Genomic DNA, 8,714 nt, shown 5'->3' on the forward strand with positions numbered 1-8,714 from the left:
TATACACACACAATGGAGTATTACATGGCAATGAGAAAGAATGAAATCTGCCCATTTGTAGCAAAGTGGATGGACCTCGAGGGTGTCATGCTAAGCGAAATAAGTCAGTCGGAGAAGGATAGATACCATATGTTTGCACTCATAGGTCTAACGGGAGAAACCTAACAGAGGACCATAGGGAGAGGAGGGGGGAAAGAGAGCTGGGAGAGTGAGGGACACAAATCATGAAAGACTACTGAATACTGAAAACGAACCATGGACTGAAGGGGGAGGGGGAGGGAGGGAAGAGGGTGATGGTCATGGTGGGGGGCACTTGTGGGGAGAAGCACTGGGTGTTATATAGAAACCAATTTGAAAATAAACTATTAAAAAAAATTGAACAAGATACCACTACACATATACTCAAATGGCCAAAATCCAGAGCACTGATAATAAATGGTGAAAAGGATGTACAGCAACAGGAACTCACATTCACTGCTGCTGGGGATGCAAAATGGTACAGACACTTTGGAAGACAGCTTGTTGGTTTCTTACAAAAGTAAACCTACTCTTACCATACAACCCAGCAATTGCACTTATTGGTATTTAGCCAAGGGAGTTGAAAATTTATGTCCACACAAAACCTGCACACCAATGTTTGTAGCAGGCTTATTCATAAGTGCCAGACAATGTATACCAGACAATAGAAAATTAATCAGTACTAAGAAGAATTGATCTGTAAATTTAAAATTAAAATATTTAAAATATTCTTCCATGTCTTTTCATGGAAGGATATTAAGTACATGTTATTAAGTGAAAGAAGCCAATCTGAAAAGGCTGCTTACTGTATGATTCAATTATATGACATTCTGGAAAAGGCAAAACTATGGAGACAGCGAAAGGATCAGTGGTTGCCAGGAGTTAGTGGGGAAAGGAAGAACGAATTGGTGGAGCACAGAGGATTTTTAAGATAATGAAATTATTCTGAATGATACTATTATGGTGGATACATGCCTACACACACACACACACACATATATACATATATTTGATATACATTTATCAAAACCCATAGAATATATAATACCAAGAGTGAACCCTGATGTGAAATACAGATGTTGGGTAATCATGATCAGTCAGTGTATGTTCATCAGTTGTAACAAGCATGCTGTTCGAGTGCTGGATGTTGACAGTGGAGGAGGTTGTCTGTGTGTGGAGGCGGGCAGACAGTATATGAAATCTCTATACCTCCCTTTCAGTTTTGTTGTGGACCTAAAATGCTCTTAAAAATAGTCTATCCTTTTTTATGACTGAATAATATCCTCTGTGTGTGTGTGTGTGTGTGTATTACATCTTTATCCATTTATCTGTTGTTGGATACTTGGGCTGCTTCCACATCTTGGCTGTTGCATATAATGCTGCAATAAAAATAGGGGTGCATGCATATATCTTTTTGAATTTGTGTTTCTGTTTCTCTGGGTAAATACTCAGTAGTAGAATTATTGGATCATATTGTATTTCTATTTTTAAGTTTTTGAGGAAATTTCATACTGTTTTCCTCAGTGGCTATGCTAATTTGTATTTCCACCAAAAATGCGTGGGGATTCCTTTTTCTCCATATCCTCACCAACACTAGTTTCTTGTGTTTTGATACTAGCCTTTCTGACAGGTGTAAGGTGATATCTCATTGGGTTTTGATTTGCATTTCTCTGAAGATCAGAGAGGGTGAGTATCTTTTCATGTGTCTGTTGGCCATTTGTATGTCTTTTTTGGAAAAATATCTGTTCAGGTGCTCTGCCCATGTTTTTAATGAACAAAAAGCAGAATCAAACCTATGATTACAGAGAACAAACTGATGGTTGCCAGAGGGGAGGAGTGTGGGGGGTTGGGCAAAATGGGTGAAGGGGAGTGGGAGATACAGACTCCCAATTATAGAATGAATACTTCACAGCAATAAAAAGCACAGCATAAAGAATATAGTCAAGGCTAGGGGCACCTGGGTCTCTCAGTTGGTTAAGTGTCCAACTCTTGATTTTGGCTCAGGTCATGATAGCATGGTTTGTGAGACTGAGCCCTGAGTTGGGCTCTGTACGACAGTGCTGAACCTGTGTGGGATTCTCTCTCCCTTTCTGTTCCTGCCACTCCCCTGCACGCTCTCTCTTTCTCTCTCTCAAAAATAAATATTAAATTTTTTAAAATTTGTATTTTTGAGAGAGAGAGGGAGGGTGCACATGTGTAAGTGCAGGAGGAGAGAGAGAGTGTGAGACACAGAGCCTCAAGCAGGCTCCAGGCTCTTTGCTGTCAGCACAGAGCGTGATGTGGGGCTTGAACCCACTGGGAAACCATGCCCTTAGCCTAAGTCAGTCACTCAGTTGACTGAGCCACTCAGGCACCCCCAAAATAAATATTTTTAAAAAAAAATTATTTTCATTATCCAGGCAGTGAGGACCCCTTTGTTAAAGGAAGATTGTTTTAAATTAAGCTCCCTGGATAGCATCTTATCAATATCTTTCTATTAATTCACTTGTGGTCTTTGTGGAGATGGTGTTGAGAGGTGTTTCCCCCATTCTTTGATAAAATTATTATAGAATAGCAAGCCCGGAAAAGTTTTTCATGACCTAGAAAGACTTTGTAGAATATCTTTTGCTTTTATTTCTTTCTTTTGTTTTTATATGAAATTTATCTGAGGAACCGAACCACCAAAGGTTTTGGATTTTATCATGTTCCTCTTTCTCTTTGATGAAGTATTGCCAAATTACAATACCAAGAATCTTCTTAGCCTATAAAGCAGGTTTTATCCAAGGGTCCTGGTCACCCTGTTCTCCCTTTTTCTTATTGATTCAGAGTATCTAGTATCAATACTTTTATTTTTTTTCTGTTGTTGTTCTTTTTTTTTTTAAATGTTTTATTTATTTTTGAGACAGAGAGAGACGGAGTATGAGTGAGGGAGGGGCAGAGAGAGAGGGAGACACAGAATCCAAAGCAGGCTCCAGGCTCTGAGCTGTCAGCACAGAGCCCAACATGGAGCTTGAACTCATAAACTGTGAGATCATGACCTGAGCCAAAGTTGGATGCTTAACCAACTGAGCCACCCAGGCGTCCCTTTGGTTATTTTTTTTTTAAAGTGACTTTACTGTGTATTTTTCTTTTTTTTTAGTTTATTTATTTAGTGTGTGTGTGTGTGTGTGTGTGTGTGTGTGTGTGAGAGAGAGAGAGAGAGAGAGAGAGAGAGAGAGAGAGAGGATGAACCTAGTGAGAGGCAGAGAGAGCAGGGGACAGGATCAGAAGCAGGCTCTGTGCTGACAGTGCTGACAGCAGAGAGCCTGATGCAAGGCTCAAACTCATGAACTATGAGATCACGATCTAAGCTGAGGTTGGACGCTTAACTGACTGAGCCACTCAGGTGCCCCTGTGGTGTATTTTTCTAATTGAAAAAATGAATATGTGTTCAATTTAGAAAAATCAGAAACAACTATAAAGAAGGAAACATATAAGATGCCTAGATTTTATCCCCATTCAAAATTGTTAACACTCTTGGTATAAAATCTCCCAGTGTTTTATGGATAGGCAAATATTGTCCAACATTAGAAGCACAGGCCTTCAGTATTGTGTTTTTCTACTTAGCAAAATATCGTTTCTTTCTCACATCATTAAATAGACTTGTAGCATAATTTTAAAACCTTTTTCTTTGGAAAATTTTAAATCAAAACAAAGTAAAGAAAATAGCATAATGAGCCCCCTTGTATAAATCACCAAGCCTCAAAGCTATTTACATTCTGCTCTTCTGTTTCTTTTTCACTTCTTCTACTCTTGCTTTAGCTATAGTTCCCCTCTCCCCCAAGATAGATTTGGAGTGCATGTTTATTGAATGTAAAATTTTGGCAAATGGCTTGACAAACTGCAGTAACCCCACCCCAATGTAGATCTAGAACATTTCTGTGATAGCAGGCCCCTCCCCAATAACCCCTAACTCCCTGCAGAGGAGACCACTCCTCTGATTTTTTTTCCAACTTATATTAGTTTCTGGGTGTTCATATACATGGAATCATATAGTATGAACTCTTTTGTGACTGGCTTCTTTTATTCAACATAATATTACTGTAATTGGTCCTAGTGTTGCATGTATCAGTAGTTTGCTCCTTTTTATTGCTGAATAGTATTCTGGTTTTGTCGGTATTTCCCAATTTGTTTATCCAGTTTCCTTTAAATAGACATTTGAGCTATTTCCATTTTTGGCAGTCATGCATAAAACTGCTGTGACTATTTTTGTACAAGTCTTTTTGTGGACATATGTCTTTATTTTCTTATGTAAATTCCTTGGCATGGGATTACTGTATGAAATAGGCACATGTTTAACTTAATAAGAAACCATCAAGCTTTTGTCTAAATTTGTCTTTGTAACAGTCTTTTGTATAAGTCAAGATGCAACAAGGAGCTGATGTCATTTCACCTGGGAAGCTTATAAATAAAGAAAAAATGATACTCAGCACACCAATATGAAGAGTCTGGGGTTGCCCGGCATCACAGTTTTACTCTACCACATCTGTGAGTAACAGATGTTTTAGTTTCATTGGTGCCCATAATACCTGGCCTGCTGTTAGAATTATCTAGTATGTTTTTGCCATTTAGAAGTGGTTAAGATGTGGCACCCATTGGCAAATTTTTATATTTTTACAGTATATGTAATGAGTATCCTTTAAAAACTCCCAAGATGAGCCAGTAAAATGAATATGTTTTCAGTATATTGGGTAGGCAGTTAGAAACTTAATACAATTGGTTGAAAGAACAAGGTAAAGGGACATTATGAGGGTCACAAGTGGATATTGTATCCTATCAAGCATATACTGTTCCTTAGCACATAGTTGCTATGTTTTCAGTAATAGCAGACCACATGGATATTGCCTATTAATTCTCTAACTATTACTAACTAACCTTTCTAGAAGGACCTATACATTGTATGCCGTGATTCATTTGTAATGCTACTTTCCACTTTTCTAAGATGATCAGAACAAGTTGGATCTTCCTGTGCCTATTTATGGCCAGTACCCATCTTTAGTCGTTAGGACACATGAGGCTTCTTGAAGAGCTGACTCCCTTTAGGAACTGTCTTGTGCCCTGTGAGCATCAGATGCAACATTGCCAACTGTCCACCTGGGAAGGCTCAACTTTCACAGAGGGATAAGGCATCTTTGGACAATAGTCTCTATTCCACAGAATGTTTAAAAAAAAAGAAAAAGCGAAAGACTGGTTAGACGCAGAGCATATAGATATGCTTTATTTACCCAAGGATTATTCAGTTTTAAGCAGAAAACTTCTCTTTAAAAATTTCTTTCTTCTTGGGGCTCCTGGGTAGCTCAGTCGGGTAGGCAGCTGACTATTGATCTCAACTCAGATGTTGATCTCAGGAATGAGTTCAAGCCCCGTGTTGGGCTCCATGATAGGTGTAGAGCTTACTTATTTTTTTTTTCTTCTTGCTTGTTACATATCCCTTTGTTAAGAGTCTGTTTGGTAACTTTAAGTACAATTCACGTGATTATAAATCCCACATTGTTTATTTCATATTATGGGTATTTCCAAACTAATATAACAGTAATCCCTTTAGAGTGATACCAAGCTTAATGTAAATTTAATTTTCTCTAATCCAGTCTCTTTGCTTATCTAGTCCTGTGTTTTGAGGAAATATGGAAAATATAGCTTATATTGGAAAATAGAATGATTGTTCCCCAAGGGATTTGGTGATCCAAAGTGTCAGCATTTTATCCACCCCACATGAGATAATGTAATTTGGCCTCACAGTGCTCTGTGCAAGTCCACCATGTTTAAATACATTCTGCCTCTCAGATCACTCATACATATTTGATACTCAGAAATAATATTTTCTCTCAAAAATAAGAATGAAAATATAAAACATTTTAAATTATCTGAAAAAATATCATGGGGTATAATTTTTTTCAGCTCATATTTAACATGGGTATGAGTAATGAACTACAGGTTTTTGGGGTTTGTTTTTGTTTTCATCTAACAGTTTAGTTCCTTGTTCTCAATATGATAGTTTTTCAAATATTGGGGAAATATTGTTTCTATTTAAAAAATATAAGCTGATATACTGCAACATCCTTACTTGTGAAGATGAGTAGTGGAAAAGAGGTTAACAATACAGCGTGAGAACACTAAGGTTGTATGATTAGGGGAAAGGGCTTGAATTAGAGTATCACTGAGTTAGTAAGTTCCTTTAACCAAAGACTGACAAGGAGTGACAAAGATAGCTAGTATTTCAATTCAAGATGGCCCTGGGCACCTGGGTGGCTCAGTCAGTTAAGCATGTGACTCTTAATCTCAGCTCAGGTCTTGATCTCAGGGTTGTGAGTTCAAGTCTCTACTTAAAAAAAAAATTCAAGAAGACTAAGCAAACTTGGTAAAACAAACCCATCTTAGATCAATAAAACATTATTCATTTGGTGATTCATAAAAATAAGTTGTCTTTCATGATTGGATAAATAGAATGTTGTATATCTATACAACGGAATTTTATTTGACAATAAAAAGGAATGAAGTACTAATATCTGATACAACATGGATGAACCTTGAAAACTTGCAAAGTGAAAGAAGCCATTCACACACACACACACACACACACACACACACACACACACAGGCAACTCATATGTTATATGACTCCATTTACATGAAATGTCCAGATCAGGTAAATCCATTCAGAGACAGAGACAGAGAGAAGATTAGTGGTTGACAATGGCTAGGGGAGGAATAAATGGTGATTGAATGCTACTGGGTACAAGGTTTCTTTTGGGATGATGAGCCTGTTCTAAAGTTGGTAGTGCTGATGGTTGCACATATGTGCCAGACATGTGACTTAAGCAGTCCAGTTTAATCCTGACCAAATACTTGTACAGTTTATGTTCCTCATCTTACAAATGAGGAAACCAGGAAACAAAATGAGTAAAGGGAGAATGAGAGAAACAGAGAGAGAGAGACAGAGAGAAACAGACTCTTAACTACAGAGAACAAACTGATGGTTACCAGATGGGAAGTGGATGAAAGGATGGGAGGAATAGGGGGTGGGGATTAAAGAGTACATTTATCATGATGAAAAAATATATAAAATAAAATGATAAGGATAAATAATGACACTGAAAAAAAAAACTGGAGGGATGTGAAACAACTTCCAATGTTTGAGAAACATTATCTTTGAGAGGAATGGAAAGCTACACTTGTTTAATTGTATATAAAAAGAACAAATTACTTAACTCCATTCAATTCAAGTTTGACTTAAGTTCCAAGTACTGGATTAGTTTAACAATAATCATCATTTTCTTTACTTTGCATTTTACTTACTGTTCATTTTTACTATAGATAGAATTATAGCCATAGCAAAAATATAAGCACACTCATATAGAAAAAAATATAACCTGAAATCCTTACAAATTTTTCATAAAACCCCAGTAAGATAACTTTGCAAATTGGCATATTGAGATTAAAATCAGCAGATAACTTGACTTGGATCAACTACAAATTCATAGTAAAAATAGATATAAACCCAAGGGTGTAAACATAGTTTCTAAGTTTATAACTCAGAGTTTTCTTTACGTTGTTTAAGATTCTGCTTCACTTTGATTAAATATATATGTGCCAACTATAAAAGACAAACCAATGGGGAACCCAGGGCTCTGACTCACCTATAGACACCAACTGGAGGAACACCTTGCACCGTCAGGCTCGCGTTGTAAGCCCGTCCCCTTGGCTGTCTTGGTTAATCACTGGCTGTTTTGGTGTCATCTTTCCAAGTAAGAAGGCCACTGGGGCAAGAATTTGCTGCACTATTAGTTGTGAGTTAGTTTATCTGTGTGGGTAGGGCTAGTGATTTATAAACTGGGTGGAACCCTGAGCAAGCAGGAGATGAGGTGAAGGCACTGAGTCCTCGTGAGTAGAGAGCTGAGGAAGTGTGGAGTATCACAAACTGATAAATGCTCAGTTAAAAAAAATCCAACAATTTTTTAAAATTTTTACTCTCAGTTTTCCCTGATAGTAACTTTAAAAAAAAGGGTATAAAAAAGGAGGGCATTTGAAGGAAAGAATTCATTTAAAATTAGTGTTTTTATTTTTAATGGATGTCTCTGAGCAAAAATTGGATCCCAATATATTTGAAATATAGATGGTAGAAATAGAGTAAACTAGAATTTAAAGCTACTATAAATGTTCATGATTTTCTGCAGATAGAACACAAATTCACCTTTGAGGGAAGAGTAGGCATTTGTTGTGGGAAAAGCATTTTAATTAAGGGCTCTTTGACTCTAGAAGAGTAAAACAAAGAATCTGTTCTGATATAGGGAGTTGAACTTCTCTGCATGATGATGTAAAATTCTGTCCTCCTTGAGAGTGAGTGACATATCTGCATATTATATATCTTTTCAGAAAAAACAGAATTCTTTCCAGGGACCTCAGAGGATTGGTAGCCTGATCTCTAAGTCAAATTTTTTTATGCGTCTTTATCTGTGTGAGAGACAGAGAGTGAACAGGGGAGGGACAGAGAGAGAGGGAGACACAGACTCTGAGGCAGGCTTCAGGCTCTGAGCTGTCAGTACAGAGCCCGATGTGGGGCTCAAACCCATGGACTGTGAGATCATGACCTGAGCCAAAGTTGGATGCTTAACTGACTGAGGCACCCAGGTGCCCTAACTTGATCACTAAGTTAATGCTTCATGTTTAGGGGCTGTGTC

The sequence above is a fragment of the Suricata suricatta genome, chromosome 2 (genome assembly GCF_006229205.1).
Source record: "Suricata suricatta isolate VVHF042 chromosome 2, meerkat_22Aug2017_6uvM2_HiC, whole genome shotgun sequence".
NCBI lineage: Eukaryota > Metazoa > Chordata > Mammalia > Carnivora > Herpestidae > Suricata > Suricata suricatta.